At 35.3% G+C, this 24,741-nt stretch overlaps 1 long non-coding RNA gene across 1 annotated transcript; it reads left to right on the top strand.

Moving 5' to 3' along the window:
• Nucleotides 1-7,090: 7,090 nt before the first annotated feature.
• On the top strand, nucleotides 7,091-23,082 carry LOC118763236. The gene is made up of 3 exons (XR_004998986.1): nucleotides 7,091-7,236; nucleotides 14,268-14,272; nucleotides 23,060-23,082. It is a non-coding gene; the product is annotated as an uncharacterized LOC118763236 (long non-coding RNA).
• The last annotated feature ends 1,659 nt before the right edge of the window (nucleotides 23,083-24,741 follow it).

The following is a 24,741-nucleotide window of genomic DNA, read 5'->3' as shown; positions in this document are numbered from 1 at the left end:
ATTCACTTGATAATTTAGAATTGGTTTGAACAAGTTAAAAGTGTAATAATAGTGTGTTTGATTCAGCGGTTATAGACTACCATATCTGCAATATTTTTCAATTTCCTGCTATGCAGACGCAGCTTCGTGAACTTTAGAGCAATGACAAACAAATATATATTCTAAAATACATATATTTTAGAATAAAATTCGAGCTTAAAATGGCATGGCGAATAAAGCATAAGGCAGACAACAGATAGAGTCGAATTAAGATCTTTGAGGTTCTTGGGCTATATACAGTGTAGAGCCTGCAGGAATATTTTCAATGGGAATGATGTTTTCTTCTTTGTGTGATTCATGCATGCATGCATGCATACATACATACATACATACATACATACATACATACATGCATGCATATACATGCAGACATGCATGCATGCATACATACATGCATACATACGTACACACGTGAATGCAACAAAAAAGAAAATACGTACACTGAACTATTAAGGAATCTACAGCCAGTCTATCCGGATCACAAGTTCATGTTTATACCTGTAATTATTGGAGAACTGGGATATGTAACCCACTGTCTAAATACCAATCTTCAGAAATTAGGCTTCTCAAAATCAGAAATGAGAAAGCTGATTCGAAGGCTATAGATCCAAGCCATCACTGTAAAACTTCCCCAGAGTTTATCATTTAAGTGTATATGAATATGTCTAGACATGCAACTCTATCCATGAGAATACATACAAATCACCACATGCATAAAGTCTGAATGCTGCACACATGCACACATACATCCAAAAATACCCTGTTGATGTTGAAATTCCAGTAAAGGAACCTTGAAACTAGGTTATCAACTGATTCTTTCTCTATTGGCAAGGAGCCTTGAAATATAACTAAATAAAGACATACATACATGCATACAAAAATACCCTGTTGATGTTGGAATTCCAATAAAGTAGCCTTGGATCTAGGTTAGAGACCGGCTTTTCTCCATTAGCAAGAAATCTAGAAATAAAAGGGAATAATGAAATACATACATGCATATGTGACTAACGTCCTACTGTTAGCCCAGAGTAATCGTTCGAATTTCTTTATTCGTTTTAGAAACTATATTCTTACCAGCGAGAATTCTAGGTTGTTGACGTCATAAGAATTTAGAAACGTCGAGAGAATGTGAAAGGATTCGTTTATTTTTTAACTGTTGAAGTCGCAGCGTTAAGATTTTGGGTTCGAATTGTTTTCTATCCATAGTGATTTAACCCAATTTTACACGCTTATTGTATACAACCTTCTACTTTGTGTTCAGCCGTTAAAAACGAATTGCCGCACGCTCTCTCAAACTTTTTTATTCTTATGACATCAATATGTACACACACACGTACACACATACACACATACACATAATATAAATACATGCATACATACACACACATACACATATAATATATATGGTTGAAATTCAAATAAAAACAAAAGAAGACAGGTGTATGAACATCAAGCAGGTATATTAGTTTGACGCTCGAGAAAGGGAAAATGACTTTTACATTTCGAGCCTACGCTCTTCAATAGAAAGGAATAAGAGAACATAACCAATAAAGAGAGCAGGTGCAAAGGAGTGGAGAGATGAAGCATGTGTCAGAAACCAATAGCAGCCTTAATTCACACACACACATATAGAAAGAGGCAATTATGTGGATAAACAAATTAGATGTATTAAATATAACAGTTTGGGTATGAAATATTTATATATATATATATATATATATATATATATATATATATATATATACATGCAAACTGAGAAAAAGCAAAAGGTGGAGACTTTCAGACGGTGAATATTTATCTATACGTATATAGATATTTATATTAATAGGTCCAACTTACACAGAGAACAAATGACAGAAAATTAAAGAAGAAAGGTGTTTTAAGTCCAAGTTTGAGCACTGCTAAGTGTCTTCTATACTGAGACTCTCTGGATCTCATCTGTTGACTGTATACATATTTTATATAGTCAAGTATTATACCATTGGTTATGGCATACAGGCGGTCAGGGAGTTATCATTGATTTCAAGTACTCTAGTACACGTCGTCACGTATCATACGAACGCAGCGCATTGTTGACACTATAACGAAGGTCTTCCTGATTAAGCACGAGTTCTCCAGCTGCCTTGTCACACTTTTCCGAACAGCTCCTGATATTGTCAATGTATTGCATTCTTTGCCTGTTTCTTGATTTAATGCCTTCTACTCTACTTTCCATGATAACGTTTCCCAAACTTCTCAAACTTCTGCTTCTTCGAATATAGCCAAAATGAATGAGATTTTATTTTTTACAATATTCAGGAGTTGTCGTCTTTCACTTAATTGTTGTGTCATCCAATCATTAATCCGATGGACTTCGTAACATACTCTTATACTCTTACATTTCATATCGGACTTGTTGACTGGAAGTACATTATCTCTTTACTGATGGAGTTACTATATAGGCTCGGTCAGCTAGGTAGTGAAGAACAAAAAAGGAAACAAAAAATGCGAGATGGAAGGAAGAGTTTTCCCCCGCCATATACGATTCCAGCTTGTTCGTCATGTAGCGGAAGGAGTGTGACTTGATAATTACTTTTGAAACTTAGAGTATAGAAAAACTTGCAGTCATATAACAAATCCGATAAATAAGTTTCTTCCAATTTTTCACAACCAAAGATTTGCTAAAGTTGAAACATGATTTGTTAGATCAGACACAGTTACTGTTTTTCCATTTATGTATGTACATTTCAGTGCTGAAAAGTTGTGTCAGCAAAAAGTGAACCTATTTCAATAAAATTAAAATTTGATTTACTTCTAGTTCTCCTCGCGTGGAATTATTATTTCGAGCAGGGCAATGTCTTTTGAGAACATTGGCATTTTCAAACTTTATTGATATAATTTAGAAATATTTTATTTTAGCAATTATCTTTCCTTTTCTATTATTTACGGAAATACCTTTCACTTGACATCTCACACTTTATGAGTCAGATTGAGTCAGGTAAATGTATCTTGTCCAAAACCCTAAAGCTGTAGAAATTCACTGAATTGCTATCTTATCTATTCAACTATAGACCATTTGTAGCTTGTGATAGGTCTTCTTTAATATCTCTATTTGTAGTGCTCATTGGTTCTCGTTATCATTAATCCTTTCAACAAATATACTGATATCACTCAAAACATTGGCCCCAATGTTTATTTCATATTAGGTCCCATTTGATTGATTACATGAAGTCTGTTCCGTAATTTCAGAAACTACGGAAAATAAATAAAACTAAAGTCGAGATTGTACATCAAGATAAATTTGCTTATATTTCCTCACCGAAGCTTTGAATTGCCGGTTAGTTGGATATAAGGTATATTATTGAAGTGAATTCAACATATAATTGGAAAAGCTGGGCACGCACTCGAATATTCATGCCTTTTTCACCATATCTTTCTTGTTCCCTTTCGTTTGAGAGATTACTTCCTCGTCTGCGATAAAGATGAGTGATAAGATGTGAGAAGCGCACAAAACTATCCATAGAATTCGTATAAAATGATATCTAATTGTGATTATATAAAGGCATATATAGCGTTAATATCAAAACCTGATTCTAAAGATTTTTCATGACTTGGCCTATTTGTGCATTTTGGAATTTTAAATACACACGACTTTTTCAAATGTAATAGAAGTCAAATTATTCTAAGATTCTTAAGAATTGAGCATGGAATTATTTCGCTAAGTGTCATCTTTATTCTTAATACTTAAGTTATTTGCCTTTCAGTTTTGATAATCAAATATCATAATATCCATTATACTTCTTTAATAAAACTCCCAGGGTCTTATAGATAAAACCATTCATTGCAAATCTATAAATAAATCTTTAAGTTAATATTTTCTTCCAACTAGATCTATTTTCAAACACCAACGCAATTGTGAAAGAAATAATGCAATAAATATTCATAAATACTGATTCGAATATTATTAGTTTCTTAATTTTTTTCTTTATGTAGGAATATGTCTCACCTATTTAATTTAATTATCAATTTTATTTGAGCTCCCTTTTGTAATGCAAATTTTCTTCACCTATTCGTATCAGACTTTCTATAAATGTGGATGTCATTTTCTATCAGTTTCAAATTATAATAAGGACATTTTCTCATTGCGTACTGTTGGGAAAATGAACTTATTCAAAAACTATTCGAAAAGAAAAAAGACTCAACAAAAATCAAAATGCACAACGTATTAAAAATATTCAATAAATTGTATATTGGAATATACATTAACCATGTAAAAATGTGAGAAAGTTTATATTACAGGACTCGTTTACGAATAATAGGTAGTTAAATATTAACTGAGTTATATCCTGTAAATAAAAATATCTTTTAAAAACCTCTCTCACTAATGTTCTATTGGATTTATAAACAGCACAACATTTGGAAACTCATTGGCTAGGATTTACAATTTGGTGTATCTCTGGATAGAACTCTTAAATAATATCTGCAATGTAGTGATACCTATCATTTTATATGTGCCAGATTGTGTGGTGTGTTTGTAAATGTATTCTGCCGGTCTTGTGACTTTGGAAAGAGAGATATACCGTAAATGGTACTTCCTGTATTTATCGTTGCTATGGCGTGCGCCAGTGTTATTTTTTCGAGTCGTTAATTTTCATGGAGTACTTGTAAACAGATTCAAGCTGATTCATGACTTCTGCTGTTGTTTGATGACGCCCGCACCTTTCGACCGACTTTTGAATTTTTCATATATACATTTCTTTTGTAGCTTGTTTAACTTATTTAAGTCGATGGGGAGAGTAATTTGGGCTGATTTTATTTGAATTTCTTGTAAGTCCAGTACAAACACATACAAGCATTTTCTTGCTTAGTAAGTTAAATTTAACTTATGAATACTTATTTATGAATAATAATTTTGATTCGTAATCCGCACGAAAAGGCCAGTCCCTACATTATTAAAGATTTGGCTCAAAAGACAATAGATATGCATATGTAAAGAAAATTCCCCAAAATATGTCACATTAGGCGCCCACACAAAACATCTATAGGAACTTAGGTTTTTTAGAGATTAGATCCATTAACCAGTTCAGAAGGAAGTATTCTATTTTAGTCGAAAATTTTTTCTTTAGAAGAATGTTGATTATCCCGCTAACTCAAATGAAAAGCAAAATAATAATTACTAAGAAGAAATAAAATCACAAAAAGGATTGCTAGTTAATCGTTTCCTGTCTATTTATGTTGTGATGTCAGTAGCTAATAGAAACTGGCATATTTCTATTAAGGAAAGACCTGCAAAAAGGGGCATACAAGCGTAACTTCATTATTACTTAATAATTGCTATAAGTTATTCGGTGATTTTCCCTGAAAATCTTTTTGCAAGCTTATTGAATATTGTTGGAGAATTTTGATTGGATTTGATAGCTTTTTTTCTTACATAATGGTGAATATTGCTGTTTTGATTTTATTAAATATTTCACTGGCCTCCATTATTTAATAAAAGAATCTTTTATACTGCTAATTGTCTTTTTGAATTATTAATCTATTATAATTTCTTTTCATTTTTTGTTGAATAAAGCAATTAATAATTCATTCGATTTAAAATTATAGCCTCCACCTTTATAATACAATGGATTATCATATTTTCTTAAAGATTTGATTTTGGTTTATTACTTCCAGCATATTCCTCTGATAATAGAATACTATCAGCCTTTCAGAAATGTCATTTTTACATCAAGGTTACTTGTCATAAAGAGTGAAAGATGTTTACGATATTTTAATTATATTCTTAATTAAAAAGGTTCTACCAAAATTTATTATAATCAATCATTTTACAAGAATGTTGAGAACTGATTTGTAGCTATATTTTATACATAACACATAAGGAAATATGTATACATGTGTGTGTATGTGTGTAGTGATAAAATAATTAAATGACATTTAATTAAGATTATCGCAAGTATTGCATTATGCATCTATTTTAATCGTCTAAATCGACCGAATTCTAGAAAGTGGCACTGATTTCTCAATCTTGAAGAGTTTCATTGGAACGTATGGAAAATAAAAGTACATTGCATTCAAGAGTTAGCTATGCGACATACGACAAGGGATACATGTACCCTATAATTTTCTCTGTGGATGTCTGTGGAAATTTTACTTGTGTGCAAATTTGGTTTTTCTTTGCTAAGTATGTGGGCATCCATGCAAGCAACCTTTTTAAGAAACTCAGTTTCATCATAAAAAAATTGTGTGTCCAGTTTTTCCACTTAGCTAATTGTAAAACGTAAGCGTGTGCATAAATGCAAAGCTTAGAGAAAACATCGCGAGTCATATGAAATAAATAACGGAAGCTAAAAAAACAATGCTACGGTGCCTAACAACTAATAAAGTTCTCTCCATATCGCAAATAGATTCTCTATATTATAAATGTCAAAATTATCAATTTTATTTTTGTTATTGTTTGGTCGATAGATGTCATTTATTCTATTAAAATGATTCATGATTCAGGACAGTATATTAATTTCGTACATTGGCTCAACGTTACAACTTTGATAGGAAATTAACCGAGTGCATAATCCTTGGAATATTAGAACTACTTTTAATCTCCCCGTTTTTATTGAGGGATTAATACCAGAGCTGACTTTCTGTAGTATTCTAATTCAGAATGCGTAACGACGAAACTCATTGCTATGAGGCACATAGCCAATTCTTGACAACTCTGCCACGTACCTTCTCAACATTATATTCAGACATAACAAACGGGAGCATAGACCTGCAAGAAATAGCAGCCAAATCTATTTTAAGTTGTACCCTGTCTTGATAGGAGAGATACAAATTTCATGTTTGAAAGAAAAACGGAGTGAACATGACTAGAAGGGATTACATTTGATTGTATATATGTGTTCAGTGAAAGCGCGTGGCTTAGTGGTTAGGGTATTCAGCTCACGATCGTAAGGTCGTGAGTTCAATTCCTGGTGACGAGTTTTGTCCTTGAACAAAACTCTTCATTTCATGTTGCTTCAGTCCACTTAGCTGGCAAAAATGAGTAGTACCTGTATTTCAAAGGACCAGCCTTGTCACACTCTGTGTCACGCTGAATATCCCTGAGAACTACGCTAAGAGTACACGTGTCTTAGGAGTGCTCAGCCACTTGGACATTAATTTTACGAGCAGGCTGTTCCGTTGATCGGATCAACTTGAACCCTCTCCGTCGTAGGCGACGGAGTAGCACTTTAGTTTTTTGTTCAGTCATATACTACGCCGAGCTAAACAACATCAACAACAACAACAACAACAGCAGCAGCAGCAACAACAACAACAACAACAGCAACAGCAGCAACAACAACAACAACAACAACAACAACAACAACAACATATTGAGACCGTCGGTTCTGATGCACAAATGAACGAAGCTAGAGTATTGACTATAGATTACGTGCTCTCGGTAAAATGTTGGAAGGAAATCCAGTTGTATCTCAAAATGTGATCCTTACTTTGTTCGCAGGAAGTAAGGTAATCACTCAAAAATATGAAACACTTCACCAGCTGTGATGTCATAAATTATTGGAGCTCATTCCAGACATTGATTACTCAATGTAAAGTGTGAAAACCGACTTTATATATGCATTCTTTGTTCGACACTCTAGCCGTAGAGAAGCATGCTTTCTCATCTAACAGATCTGGTATGTTGTTCGTGTCTTAGTTTTAGGAACGAAATTTGAAAATTGGCACACGCTGCGTAGAGAATGCACGGGGCCTGGATTTATTTGTGGAAAAGGACATATAATTTAGTAGAGTTTATAGTATTGCTCAAATAAGTAATATGATATTGGTTTCAAACTTTGGCACAAGGCCAGCAATTTCGGGGTGTGTGTAAGTTGTAAGTCAATTACTACAAAATCAATGTCCAACTGGTACTTATCTTTATCGAGCCCGGAAGTATGAAAGGCAAAGTCTACCTCGGTGGGATTCGAACTCACAACGTAAAGACAGAAGGAATACCGCTAGGCATCTTGCCTGGCATACTAATGATTCTGTCAGCTCGCCGCCTTAATAATAATATAATAATAATAATATAATAATAATAATAATAATAATAATAATATTGACAAGTGGGACCCCTGAATATTTCACAGAATTAATGCTAAACTTATTGAGTTATTTCTGAAAACTTTACCTCCTCTCCAAAAAAAAAAAAAAAAAAAAAACTTAGAATGTAACCTGTGCTGTGTCTGTACCAAATGATAGTCACTCATCTGCTAATCATAGAATAATTAAGGAAATTGGAATACAATAATTACTTAATGCACTTTATATATACACTTAATATATTTCCTTCACAATTTTATAGACTTAATACATTGTATTCTCCCTCTTTCTCTTTCACTCTTCATCTTATCCTCTTTTTCGCTCTCTTTTTTCTTTTGCTCTTCGCCTTTCCCTTCGACTAATCACTTGAAAGCGTTACAGCCAAAGTAAGTAACGGAGGAAAAACTTAGTTCAGAAAAAATCACATATTTCACTCACCACCACCTCTCACTCCCCATCCATTTCAACCTATCCCCCTCCTACCTACCCCCTCCCATCTATACCGCTCCCACCTATCCCTCACCCACCTCTCCATACTTCTCCCCCTCCCCGTCCTCCCCCACCACTCACCTTTCCTATGATGCAAAGACACACACACACACACACACGACAGGCTTCTTTCAGTTTCCGTCAACCAAATCCACTTACAAGGCTTTGGCCAACCCGATGCTATACTAGAAGACACTTGCCTAAGGTGCCACGCAGTGGGACCGAACCTGGAACCACGTGGTTGGAAAGCAAGCTTGTTACCACACAACCATGCCTGATTTTTAAAATGTAGGGAGGTAACTCCCTATAAAATCAGATGATTGAAATCCTTAGACAGTATTCTGTCTATTATAGGCACAAGGCCCGAAATTATGGTGGAGAGGACTAGTCGATTTCATCGACCCCAGTTGAGTAATAGTTCTTATTTTATCGACGCCAAAGGATGAACTTGGGTCCCTTGGTAGCATTTGAACTTAGAACGTAAAAACGGTGTGGTACATGCGGAAGATTTGAAATAAAGACACCTACCTTCTCTTCGTCGACGCAGACCTCCCCGGCGGTAACGAGCCCTTCAACGTGGCCCGACCGGAAAACTAAAAATAGTAACTGCTTTTCCCCTACCTTGACAAAGCGCTCACACGTCCAGCTCACTCGGTTACCCAAATCGAAAAGGCCCAATGCTCCCCTGCCTGCGCGCGCGTCACTCCTGCCCCTTACTCTTCCTGTCAGCCTCAAGTTCCAGTCAGCTCCCCAGCTGCTGTCGTCATCCCACAGACGGGTGAAATGCTGCAAAACATTTTTGCCTTCGTGCTAATGATTCTGTCAGTTTGCTGTCTTAAATAAACAGTAGCAGTTATTGCTTTCAGCATTTAATTTAACCAATTCTACCATCAACTGCTCTTGAATCCTTAGACAATGTCGACAATGCAGATTAGAGTAATTGAATATAAGTATGTTTGGATAGCGACTATTAAGATTCTTAGACGAGGGACAACTCTAGTGATATGGTTATTGCAAAAGAACATCTCTCCATGAGTAATAAATGGTTGGGAGATGGTAACAGGCAATTGGAGGCATGCAGACATCCCGAAAATAACTTGGAATGAAATCAATAAATATTAGGTAATTAAGTCACATGTTACAATGCAAACTGGACATACAGAGAAATATACAAACAAACTTTTATAGACTATGTCACCACGAAAAACAAATATTGAGATAACGATTGTATATGTGAGTAATTCTGCGTATGTTAGAATAACACGCATACGCACACAAGCACACATATATACATAATACACACACACATATTCATAAGTTTGTGTATGCGTGCATATTGGTTTATATATATAATATATATATATATATATGCATACGAACACACATTATACACTAATATATATTATACCTTCCTATATATATATATATATATATATATAGAGAGAGAGAGAGAGAGAGAGAGACAGAGAGAGACAGAGAGAGAGAGAGAGACAGAGAGAGAGAGAGACAGAGAGAGAGACAGAGAGAGACACAGAGAGAGAGAGACATCCATAAATATATATGTACACATGCATACACTCATACATATAGACATATACATAGATTTATATTTATATTTGTATACAGACAAACGCATATCATTTGAACTTATTCATACATTTCGCCTGAAAAGTAATCTTTATGTCTTCCTTTGACAATATATCAAACAAGTTTGGCAAAGGAAAAAATAAAAAATAAATAAATAAGAAGAAAAATCATTCGAGAAAATGTAATCTCGTACAAATCCCAAGTGGTTGGAATTTGGCTACAGCTTCGCGATACTGCAAATAAATCTTTGCTACCATTGATGGGGATAAGCAGAAAAATGATCGAATACCATTAGATATTTTGTCTGAGTGTAAAATCTCCTCTTTCTCTACTCAAGTGCTTATGAATATTTATGGCAATCTTTTGCACTTTAAACCAATAAAGTTATGATTTTATTAATAAGAATAATTTCCATGTCCAATATAAGTTCTGGTTTTATACGAAAGTAATAGCGACTGAATGTTTTATCTAGCTACGTTATCAGAGGCATAATGACAAGAAGGCAGGATAATCCTATTACGTATAAACCATGGATAGTTAGAATGAATTGACTCAGTTACAATAATCTTATCTTTCATTTAATTAAAAAGCTCAAGAATTCAATACGGTTGCCGTTGTTATTTATTTATCTTAAGCGCGTCCGTAAATACTCGTCAAATCAAGATTGTTACTTGATTTGAATCCTTAATTCAAACAGCTTTCTTTACAATTCTAGCGTTGTCTTTCAAGAAAGATTGGTTATTACCATTTCCTATTAAAGTTGTAGGTTTCTTGTTCATTTAAGAAGAAATGAAATAAAGAAATAAAGAGAGACATTGAGAGAAAGAGAGAGGGGAGAGAGAAAGAGAGAGAGAGAAAGAAAGAGCGTAGCATTCCCGAAGTATTAAAACCTGCCTCTTTTGTTGATTCGAAGTAATTTTTCTAAAACCTTAGTATGCCTCGATGCTTTTTACATTGTGCAGCTGGCAAACACACTGGAATTGCTTTTAGAATTTACCAGAATAGCTACATGCAATGAAGACTCTAAGGCGACAAATTAACTTAGGCTTTTGAGCATCGTTATTTGCTTCAGCTCCCTGCGCTATGAGTTCAAATACCAACGTTTCTATTAATAAACTTCCAGTCCATGACGGTGGACTGGCGGAGATGTCAGAGCGTAGGCGAGGTGCCTTGCAAAATTTGCTCCAGTTATTTTGTTTCTCTGAGTTCGAATGTTCGTCCTCAGTGGAATCGCATTAATAGTAAGGCTATTCCAAAACACTGGCATTAAGCCCAATGTTTCAAAAAAATAAATAAAAATGAGTTTGACTATGTCTACAAGACGCCAGTGAACTTTCAAAATTAATTTGAAGTCATTATATTGGACAATGCAGCAGGATTTTCTTTTTAAAAAAATGTTTAACTATACATCTTATCAGTAATGTAATAAAGCATACAACTGATAGAAAATTAGCGTTGTTAAGGACAAAATAGCATTCATTTTACAACCACTGTATTTTCAATTGTTTTATCGCCATTACTAGAGTTTATAAAAATAAAGGGAATATTTAACAAAAATAATTGTTTATTCGTAACAGCAACAGCATCAACGCACATTCCGAAGTGGTGGTATCTATGTTTCACAAAAGCTGCTAGAACTAGAAACAAAACATCTCTTAAATCACACTCTAATCTTCACAAAGGAAAGAAAGTATTGGCTGGTGTAGTCCGAGAATACTCACACAAAACTGTGATGGCCAAGGCTGGAATGCATTTGTTCGTAAGCATATACAATTATATTTTCTACATGAGATAACATGTGTATCCCTTCGTGGTTGTATGGGTTTGTAGATTTAGCAGCCAAATCGCTCTCACGTCACACCCTACTGACTTAGAAAAGGAAGCACATTGGGTGATGTAGCCTATCACTTTTATAAAAAAAAAGTGGGCAGAACATCTTTCTTCATGGGTCTACTCGTCGTTGTCATCATACTCAACGAAAACTACAAAGTTTATAAAGATTCCCGTCAAACCGATGTTGTATAACAAGTTTTTACAAAACCGAGCACTCACTTTAAAATTTATATGGACCAATTTACACACACACACACACACACACATACACACACCACACACACACACATACATTCACACAGGCATGTACAATAGTATGTGTGTGTATGAGCAGGTCCTGGTATGGCGTTGCACTCATTATCATTGGATTGTGGGTTCGATTCCTGGACCGAGCGATGTGTTGTGTTCGTTGAGCAAAGCATTTCATTTCACGTCACATCAGTGGAGGCGCAATGGCCCAGTGGTTAGGGCATCGGACACGCGGTCGTAGGATCGTGGTTTCGATTCCCAGACCGGGCGTTGTGAGTGTTTATTGAGCGAAAACACCTAAAGCTCAACGAGGCTCCGGCAGGGATGGTGGTGACCCCTGCTGTACTCTTTATATAAGGTGGCGAGCTGGCAGAACCGTTAGCACGCCGGGCGAAATGCTTAACAGTATTTCGTCTGCCGTTACGTTCTGAGTTCAAATTCCGCCGAGGTCGACTTTGCCTTTCATCCTTTCAGGGTCGATTAAATAAGTACCAGTTACGCACTGGGGTCGATATAATCGACTTAATCCGTTTGTCTGTCCTTGTTTGTCCCCTCTGTGTATAACCCCTAACCACTGGGCCATTGCGCCTCCACTGATGTGACGTGAAATGAAATACTGGACATCAGGTCACATCAGCTGACAAATGTTAGTAATCTTGTAACAGACTGGGGTCCCGCCCACAGAGAATATATATAATAGAGAATCCTGGAAATGAGCTGTTTAAGTCCACTGCTTTGGAAGGAAGTAGCTCAGTGGTTAAGGCATTCGGCTCACGATTGTAAGATCGTGAGTTCGATTCCTGGCGATGCGTGGTGCCCTTGAGCAAGACACTTTATTTCACATTGCTCCAGTCCACTCAGCTGGCAAAAATGAGTTGTACCTGTATTTCAAAGGGCCGGCCTTGTCAAACTCTGTGTCACGCTGAATCTCCCTGAGAACTACGTTAGGGGTACACGTTTCTGTGGAGTGCTCAGCCACTTGCACGTTATTTTCACGAGCAAGCTGTTCCGTTGATCGTATCACCTGGGACCCTCGTCGTCGTAACCGATTGAGTGCTCCTACATATATATATATATATATATAATGTTGTATTTCGGGATGTTCATTTAAAAAATTTTTTGCCAGATAAACACACGCACAATATATTTTTTTCTTCACTCGTTTATTGCTGTTCTTACTTTATTATTTTAACTCATGTCCATAGTCCGGAAACCTTTCCTCACACATCTGTGACCTCTTCAGTGACACTTTTCGTTTCCTGTGTGTTCTAGATCCACTTAGACCATTTTGTTCTTCTTAGATGTGTATCCTTATGTGCGCATGCGTTTATGTCTTTGTGTGTGCGTGCGCGCGCGCGTGTGTATGTGCGTATGTGTGTGTATGCTTGTGTGAGTGTCACATTTTTTAGCAGTAGTGTGGCCTTCCCTTCAACCTCAACTTCTCACCCCATTGTACTGCTGTTGTCTTAAACCCCCCATAAAGGAATATGGTACGTGTGTTCGCCACGGTGTTGCCATCGTGGTAGTTGTCGTTGTTACAGCCATCGTTGTCACGGCCGCTGCTGTCGTTGTTAATTGTGTTGTTGGCATTGTTATGGCCGTCCATGAAATTTCTTGTGTGTGTATGACTTCGCTTCGTATGTTGTATGTATCTATGTCCTTTATATAGTTTCATTTATTTATTATATGTCTCTCTATTTTTTTATATTTATCACAGGTATGTAACAAATATATATCTCTATATATTTATTTATCTATTTATCTATTTATTTATTTTTATACATCTATCTCTATTTCTCATAAGTAACACAAGTAAATGCATATATGTCTATTGTGTGTGCATTATCCTGTATGATTCTGTGTATTATTTACGATTTTTTCCCTCTCTCTTCTCATCCGTTCGGTCTTTAGTCATGTGGTGTAATGGTGGGTGTTACTGTTCCATTCGTGATTTCTATTTAGGCACGGTCTGTCTACGGTTATATGTGTATCCTTTGTGGTCTGTCTAGGTGTCGTGTCACTTCTATGTGTCAATAGTGCTTTAATCTCTATGCTATTAATTGAGCCTCCATGTTCTGCCTGAGTATGTTGGTAGAGCACTAACGAGCTTTTCCCTTCTTTGAGCTCTCGCCAATGTTCACCTATACAGTCTCCTATGCTGTGTGCAGTCTCTCCAATGTAGATAGTTGTCATGTTTCTACAACCGTCCCTCAGTACATCGTAAGCTAATACTATATTTCTAAACTTAGTTAACCCGTGGTTTCATCCTACATAGAACACAATTGTACTCCGTACAGGGGGACTTATCAAAGGGACAGGTATTGCAGATTAGGGTTTTAAAGGGGCACTAGGCCTCTCTACTACTTTAATTTGTCGATTAGCCTTACTTAATGTTTTCCTAAAAAGATATGACACTGGTATTTTTTGTTGTCGTACCAAGTGTTGGCCTTATATTATTACTGGTCCTTTCTGTGCTGTTTTAGGAATTACTCCTGTACAGCGGGCAGATCGCTTTAGCATCACTATCTATGATGGCTTTGGACTTAGTCCTGGCTCCTTTGTACACTCTAATCCTGTCCCTCTGGTTTTAACCAGAGAAGTGTTGTATGTGCCTTTTTAATTCCATAGGGTTGCACATGCGATACACATTCATCATCAGTATCACGAAGTCACTTATGAGAATGTTTCTTTTTTTGAGGTCTTAGGACAGCAGCAGCACAATGAGGTGAGAGAATGGGGCTGAGGAGATGGCCTCATTGGTGCTAAAAACTATGACACACACACACACACACACAAGCATACACACACGCGCACACAAACACACACGCACACACACCACTCACGCATACATACACACAAACAAGGACACAAACGCATGTGCACATAAGGATACATATCTTAGAAGAAGAGAATGGAGTAAGTGGAGCAAGAACACACACGAAAACGAAAAGAGTCACTGAAGAGCTCACAGATGTGTGACGAAAGTGAATAATAAACATATAGTGCGTGTGTTTATTTGGCAAAAAAGAAATAAATACCATCCTGAAATACAAGAATATCTGTTTCAACACACGATTTCAAATCAAGAATCTTGCAAAACGAATTAATAAACGTGTATATATATATATATATATATATATATATATATATATATATATATATATATAAGCAAGGAAAAATTGTAAAAATGCAGAATGCTCGATTGAAAGAAAATTTTAATGAAATGAGATTTTTTCATTTTCTCATTTCATTAAAATTTTCTTTCAATCGAGCATTCTGCATTTTTACAATTTTTCCTTGCTTATCATTTCTCCACGTGCGGTCAACACAACCCCACCATTTATTGATCTATATATATATATATATATATAATATAATATATATATTATATATATATATATATATATATATATATATATATAACAAAAGAGGGGGTATATTTCCTCGCAGGAAAAAATAGACAAATTTGTTGTTAAAAATGCATCTAAATTTGAAAAACTTGTAATTGTATAAATCAAATTTATTTACATATATACCAAACTAGTTCAACAATATTTTTTGTTTATCAATGGTAAAAATTTGAATTATAAATTTGAAAAGCATCTTTAAAAGTTTCGATGTTGACAAATTGAAATATTCATAACAGGCAAATTTAGAATTATGAATTAGTAAGACATGTTTAGAAATTTCAATGTTTATAAGTTTAAACGTTCATATTAAAACTTTGCATCAATTTGTTTAAATGTACAAAGCTCAGTAGTGTTAGTAGAGATCGACAAGAAATGAATATCATCAAAGTTTAAGTCATTCTGAGTTAAGAAGGAAATAAACAAGGGAGAAATGAAGATAGTAAGAAAAGGGATTTGGTTTACAATTTCTCTGATCCTCTTTCCGTCGTGTGTAGGAACGTTCGCTCGTAGTGGTGTGCTTTGGAATCCGGTGTATTTATAATTTTTTCCGGGAGCGGAAAAGTACTGTTGACGTGTTCTTTTTCCGGTGTTCAACTTTGTCGTTCTGCCTTGTTGGCGGCCCTGTGGTGTACGGTCACATGTCGTTCCGGTTGGTTGATTCTCTTAAAGAGTCATCTTGTATTTGCTGAAGTGCGGTTTTGATTTACAACTGGCGTTTGTAAAATTTCATTGGTATAGAGATAGGTGACTAGTGTTTGTATGGTGATTTGGAATTGCGGTTTCGAAACCCAGGTGTAAGACTGTTACTTAAGTTTTTAAAATTGTTTGTAGCTCCTGGTTGTTTTTGGTGGAGAACTTGAGTCTTTTTTCTCTTCGGTGCTTTTTCTTTCTAAAGGATATTCAGCTGCAGATTATATTTTTAATGAGTACGTTTTCCTTATTTAAGCGGAATTGGGTTAAGTGTTTTCGGGGCGTTGATAGAGAGGGAAGATTTTGTATTTCGGGTTTATGTCTACGAGGCATTGATCTAAGTGTTTGCTTACAAGAATTTTCCTAGTCGTGTGTTCCTGGATTTGCTTGCTCATATATTTGGACTTCCATGTATGCCATGGCAAGGTTGGCAAAAGTAGGGGCTACCCTCGTTCCCATCGCCGTGCCCGATTTTTGTCTAGAAGTGTTCTCCTTGAAATTGAAAAGCAATTACAAGCTTTTCAAATTTAGATGCATTTTCAGCAGCAAATTTGCTTATAAATAAATAAACATACACACACACACACACATATATATATATATATAGATAGATAGGTATGGCTGTATGATAAGAAGCTAGATTCTCAACCACAGGGTTCTAGGTTCAGTCCCACTGCGTGGCACCTTGGGCAATTGTCTTCTGATATAGCTTTGGGCCGACCAAAGCCTTGTGAGTGGATTTGGTAGACGGAAACTGAAAGAAACTCGTCGTGTATATATATATATATATATATATATATATATATGTATGTATATATATATTGTGTTTGTCTGCCCACCATCACTTGACCACCGATGATAGTGTATTTATGTGTCCGTAAGTTAACAGATCTGCAAAAGAGACCAATAGAATAAGTACTAGGCTTACAAACAATAATTATTTACATTATTTACATTTTACGGATTTTTGTCCTCATCTTGTTTGTTGTTAACACAACGTTTCGGCTGATATACTCTCCAGCGTTCATCAGGTGTCTTGGGGAAATTTCGAACTTGCGTTCTTATTCCTAAGGTATTTCTCGATGTTGTTGTTGTTGTTGTTGTTGTTGTTGTTGTTCTTCTTCTTCTTCTTCTTCTTCTCTTCTTCTTCTTCTTCTTCTTTCTTCTTCTTCTTCTTCTTCTTCTTCTTCTTCTTCTTCTTCTTCTTCAATAAAAACGAAAATAATTATGCATGTAATTTCAAATTATGTTTGAAGTAATTATATTTACAAAGTAGCTAGCTTTTATTGTGGAACAAGGAACGTTAACATTGAAAGAGATAACGATAGAAAAGAGGGAAACGAGGGGAAAAAGATAATTTAAAGATACCAATTACGAAATATGTTGTCCCCTCTTAACTTTATTTTAGTTTCCTTTCATTTTGAGTTTTCGCTCTTTTTTTTGTTGTTAATGTAAAGTAATGTCTTACTTTGCCTACCAGCATGCTATTTTTTCCATCCTCTTTTCGTTAATTTCGTCTTTTATTGAATGTAGTGAATGATAATTTTTCCCGTAAGGTTTTTTGTTCGAGTTTATCTTTCATATTAATATCTATCCATCAGTTTGTATATCCGCCTGTCTGTTTGTCTGTCTGTCTGTCCGTCTGTCTATCTATCTATCTATCTATCTATCTATCTATCTATCTATCTATCTATCTATCTATCTATCTATCTATCTATCTATCTATCTTTCTCCTTTATTTCTTTCGTTCTCTAATATATTATTGTAGTTTAATACTGCTTGTGAGTTGATTTGTCCTATTCAAACGACAGTATCGTCTACTGAAGCCACTTAATTGACTTTCAAGGTAGCCTCCACTCACAGTTATATTAGTATAAGTGCTTGCATGCGTATAGATCTGTAAATGTCAATATTAATGATGACATTTTTAATTGATAATTGATAATAGTAATATATCCACGGGTTTGAACATTGGGAAATAGCAGCAATTTTTAAGAAACTGCTCCACTCAAAGCCTTAATAGACTGACTCATACAGAAATATATTTCTAGTTAAAAATTTGATGTTGTGAAGCATACATTAAACTTGACTGAATAAATGAGTCATCAACAGTTTTCCTATATGTTTTCAAGTATATATGTATGTGTGTATGTGGGGTGTATATATATATATAAAGGCAGCGACATGGCATAATCGTTAAGCATATCGGGCAAAATGCTTTTCGGCATTTCGTTCATTTTTATGTTCTGAGTTCAAATTCCGCCGGGGTCGACTTTGCCTTTCATGCTTTCGGGGTCGATTAAATAAGTACGAATTGAGTACTGGGATCGATGTAATTGACTTATCCCCCTCTCACCGAGCATGCTGGCCTTATGCCAAAATTTGAAACCTATATCAATATATAGATGTCTCCTCGTAGGTATTAATATGTAATTTTTTGCTCTTAAATTTTGGTACAGGACCAGTTATTTCAGAGGAGGAGCTCCCAATTACACCGACTCCAGTGTTCAACTGGTACTTATTTTATCGACCTCGAAAAGATGAAATGGAAATCGACGTCGGCGCAACTTGAAATCAGAAGGTAAAAATGGACAAAATGCTGCTAAGCATATTTCCCTGGGTGCTTACGATTTTGCCAGCTCACCACCTTCTTTACACTTGCATTTTTTAATTCAGATACTAGCGCCCCCTTGCAAGTGTTGTGAGCTCAAAGAGTGTTATCGGTGGTGAATCTTTACTGTAGTCGTAACTTTTATTAGAAATAAAAATACTTATGCTTCAAAAATATAAACGAAAGCCCTTCTCGTTGAGTTATCAGTGAGTTTGTTATGACGAATTTCGATGGTGTAATATATTTTCGATCTCTGAGTCTTTGGTTTATTTAATGATTTTCACCAAAACTTAACACAGGAGAGGAACATAGTGGAAGAGATGCCATAAGAAAATATAAATAATAAACTCCTCTGCTAAATTAACTTATGCTTGATTGAAATAACTGTTTCATTTTGAAAAACAAGAAGCACGGTCTTTTATAAAATGTTGTTCTCAAGAAAGCTGTGCAGAGCTACAATAGGTTGAAGATCTTTACTTTAGATGGAGGTTAAAATCATAGCTTGTTTCTAGATTTAAATTACACGAGCATTACTATTTGAATAAGAATAAATAATTTAACAACGAATTAATTTAGCTCTTAAGAAACGTTAGCAATTTTTATATTATTAATCAATGACATGTTAATTTAGTCTCAAAATGAAGATATAACTTAATTAACTACTATACATTTTAACCCGTTATATATTAACAATTTAAAACTGAAGCATATGGAATTTTACTTTGGTAAAGAATTCCTGTAAATAATGACACGCCTTTGTTAAGTATAAAAAGAGTTCTATAAGCTTTTGACATATCATGGCACAACTTGAGTGACTCGACTATCTAAGTCATCTTAACCTGTCGGAGCATATTACACTTCAAGCGTAATCCAGCAGAGGAACTTTAATTTCGTTAACTCAAGCCACGGGAACATCATAAATATTGCAGCTGTTTGCAATATTGCAAGCTAGCAAAGACAGGATAGTCAAGTAGTTCATCTATCCGAACTTTCTTACCATAAGTGTTGTGTTTAAATTGAATGCAGGACTTGCGTTGTTTTATTGTATGTCTTTCTCTGGTTCACTTACTTGTTGGCTGTTGGTAAAAGACCTAATGAGAAAAATTGTATGTGGTAGTATGGCTTGCTAAAATAGCTATTAAATCTCCCTGAATTAACACTCTGTTGTGAAATAAAGGAATGATGCGCCAGATAACATAGATTTGAATATCATTAACCAAACGAGTCATCACTGATACATCTTTAATAAACAATGTGCTCGTTGACGGCTGATCAGGGTTAAAGAATAAACAAAGCGTACCAAATGAAGGAAATCTCACTTGCGATACTACCAATTCTTGTATTTTCCATGCATAAAAGACCTACATTTTCCAGAGCGTTTTGGGTGAAGTCATCAAAGCTTAGGTGACTTGATCTTTTTGTCGGATATGAACCCTGCACCATTCAATCAATGATTATGGATTTGATTAGATATGAATTCACGCACACACGCATAGACGTAAGCAATACACACATGCACACACGCTCGCATACACACATGTACATAGGCGTTTTGTTACATTTTTCTATTAAAAAAATTTCCTATTTACGCATTTTTTTCCTTTTTCACTCTCACTCTCTGTCTTTTTCTTTATAAATATTAAGACGTTTATACATGCATAGATTCATAGTACTGTTTTAAAAAGATCTTCGGCGAAAATCCGTAAATGTGGTCTATCGAAACATATGTATTACAAATGTGTGATGACTTTTATAACGATCTTTGAGTAAGCAGTATGACTTCCTCATACGTAAAGCTTGACAACTGCATTCATCTATGAGTCTAAAATGATAAAATGTTCACCAGAAAGTCGATTGCACAAAATGCTTTTTGAACGAGAAAATAATCGTTTTCCAGGCCTGTTTTCCACGTACATACATACATACATACATACATACGTACGTACCTACCCATCTGCACATACACACGTACATGCATACATACATACATACATACATACATACATACATACATTCATACACACACACATACATACATACATACATACTACATACATACATACATACATACATACATACATACATACATACATGCGTACATACATGCATGCATAAGCAAACACATGTTCAAGCATATACGAATGTGTGTATATACTGCATGAACGGGCATAAACATATCTCCATATATACGCATATGTCCGTGTACACACGAGATAATTTAGCGCATGCTATACACAATCACAAATATCGACATATCTATATACGCACACACACACACATATATATGTATGTATGTGTATATATATATATATATATATATATATATATATATCCTAATTCATAAATAAAGATATAAACATCATTATACATATATCAACCTAAACATTTCTCTCTCACACACACTCACACACTACACACACACGCACACACACACACGCACACACACACACGCACACACACACACATACACACGCACACACACACACACACTATACACGCATACACGTGTGTATGTGTGTGTGAATGTGTGTGTATGTGTGTGTGTTTGCGTTTATGCACGCCGAGAAAAACAAATACATACTTAAAGGATACTTTGCGTTTATTATGATTTTTCTTTAATTATATTTGTTTAAAAAGCAATAAACACTAGAAAAATGTACAATATTTAGAAAAATTCTGTTTTTATTCATTGATTTTAATGACATAAACATGCATTTTATGTAAGAAATCATAGAAATGCATTATATTTGTGTAAGTGCACTACTTTTTAAATGTAGTCTTGACGTTACTGCTACGACATGCAACATTTCCTTTGAAAGGGAGAAAACATTTGTTATTACATTGAGATGGAAATTTGTCCGTTTTATTAAATTACACTCGTCTCTCGTTCTCTTCTCTCTTTGTCTAAGCAATAATCCCATCAGTTCTGCCTCTGAAGCCGCTATGTTTGCTAAAGTGGTTGTGACAGTTTGTTTGGGATGTAATTAGACTTGCGATCTTTAAGACAATACACTCAGACTCATTCACATAAAAACATCACACGTTCAAGCCAAAGCTATTTCCCCTTACTCATCAGGCTGTCAAAATCCAACACTTAAAGTGCGATCAACGCTAAAACTACTTTCGCCATTGTCACTGCTACCACCACCAGCACCACCAGCACCAGCACCAGCACCACCAGCACCAGCACCACCAGCACCAGCACCAGCACCAGCACCACCAGCACCACCACCACCACCACCACCACCACCACCACCACCACCACATTATTTACAAAAAGTCCCCATCAATGACAAAGCTATTGTTAATAACTAACGGCTGACCTTCAGAATAACTAGCAAGGATGGCCATCACCACAACTACTAACATTTCAATATTTTAATTCATACATACACACACATAAACACTCACACACACACATAAACACTCACACACACACATATATACGTACAAATACACATACATACGTACATACTTACAAATACATATCTACATTATTTACAATTGACGGATATTTGTCCTCAACTTTCTTGTTGTTAACACAACCTTTCGCCTTCATCAAGTGTCTTGGGGAAATTTCGAACCTGGCTATTTCAAACCTGGGTATTCCTAAGGTATTTTTCGATGTTATTATTATTATTATTATTATTATTATTATTATTATTATTATTATTATTATTATTATTATTTTTATTATGGAACTCGTAATCTTAGGATTAATAGCCCGCGTTAACCACTACGCCATATCCCCGTGGGCAATTATGGAGTGAAGTTTAGGGCTTATAAATCTAATATTCTCCTATCCATCCTTCATACCGGTTCCCATATGCTGTTCATATCTGCACTCGGTCTGCTTAGGAGATTGTTGTGTCCCGGCATAGGTGCTGCTTCTTTTAGTTTTCGTATTTTTCAGTGATGTTCTCTGTCTATTATAAATAATAATGATAATAATAATAATGATGATGATGATGATGAAGATGATGATGATGATGATGATGATGATGATGGTGATGGTGATGGTGATGGGGATGATGATGATGATGATGATGATGATGATGATGATGATGATGATGATGATGATGATGATAAGAACAACAACAACAACAACAACAACAACAACAACAACAGCAGCAGCACCGAAAAATACCTTAGGAAGGAGAACCCAGGTTCGAAATTTCCCCAGGACACCTAATGAAGTCTGGAGGGTATATCAGCCGAAAAGTTGTGTTAACAATAAACAAGAAGAGGACAAATATCCGCCAATTGAAAATAATGTAAATAATGTACATAATTCATCATCTCTTAAATATAGAACTGTAAATACATATCTATATATATATGTATTTGAGCGTTTATAAAGCTAAACACATACACACACACCAATACGAAAATGTTAATTTATTTTTTGGGTTGTGTGCGATTCTATTCGAAATCTGTTTCTATGCTCACGTTATAGTGTTCATTGTTCTTTTCCTTTTACTGTTCTAATTAAGCAAACCTCAGATGAAAGGCAGCCCATTTGTCTTAATCTCAGATCTCATATTTTGAACTACATTACACAATGTTCCTTTTACCGTTTAAGATGGCAAAAGTTGGCCAATATTTCTAGCAAGATAGACTGAGGCCCTTCATTGTTTATCTCAGCTAATAGAGTATGATTCTTCCTTTTTGTAATTTTCTCACCCACCAAAAAAGGATCAAAATTTCTTCCCGAGCCTTAGGTACTTAAGGCTAGTTTCCAGGATTCTGTGGTACATATAGAAATCGGAATCTTATGATCATGAATTCAACACACTAACCTGTTTCTTTACTATCCAAATGGGGCTAAACACAGAGGGGACAAACAAGGACAGACAAACGGATTAAGTCGATTACATCGACCACAGTGCGTAACTGGTGTACTTAATTTATCGACCCCGAAATTGAAACACAAAGTCGACCTCGGCGGAATTTGAACTCAGAACGTAACGGCAGACGAAATACGGCTACACATTTCGCCCGGCGTGCTAACGTTTTTGCCACACTAACCATTAGGTGAATTATCGTACTCTAGTTTTTATCATACTATAGTGGAATTGATTTTTATATCTCTGGTTTTCTTTCTATACAAGGACTCCTTTGTGACCTTGGAGATTATGGGTTTGTCTTATATACAATTCTTGCAAAATATCGTTGTGATATCTGGATTGTATGGTTGAATAATATTATGACTATGTCGGAGCTGTATACTTGTGTACTCATGACAGAATCTTCGATGGCACTGAATTGATTTATATCAAAATCATATAACTGACTATATATAGGCATAGACGTGACTGTATGGTTAAAAAGCTTTCTTATTAACCATGTAGTCTTGGGTTCAGTCCCACTGAGCTGTACCTTGGGCAAGTGTCTTCTACTCTAGCTCCGGACGACAAAACATTTTGAGTGAATTTGGTACACGGAAATTAAAGAAGCCAGTCATATATATATATATATATATATATAATATATATATATATGTGTGTGTAATAAATAAAAATATATGCATACATACAAACATATATGTACGTACCTACATCTACATGTATATATACATGCATATATAAATAAATATACGTAAGTACAGGACACCACAATAGGACGTAGAAACTGGAAAAACAAAAATTTTACAACAAGAAAACAAGTACAGGACATGCCACACAAGGAAAAATCCACCGTCATCAGCTGTCGCTAGTTAACTCAGGCGTGTTTCGAAGGCAAGACAGGACACATCGTCAACTAGGCCTTCTT

This window comes from Octopus sinensis, linkage group LG4, assembly GCF_006345805.1.
Source record: "Octopus sinensis linkage group LG4, ASM634580v1, whole genome shotgun sequence".
NCBI lineage: Eukaryota > Metazoa > Mollusca > Cephalopoda > Octopoda > Octopodidae > Octopus > Octopus sinensis.
This window is presented reverse-complemented; position numbering and strand designations above follow the sequence as displayed.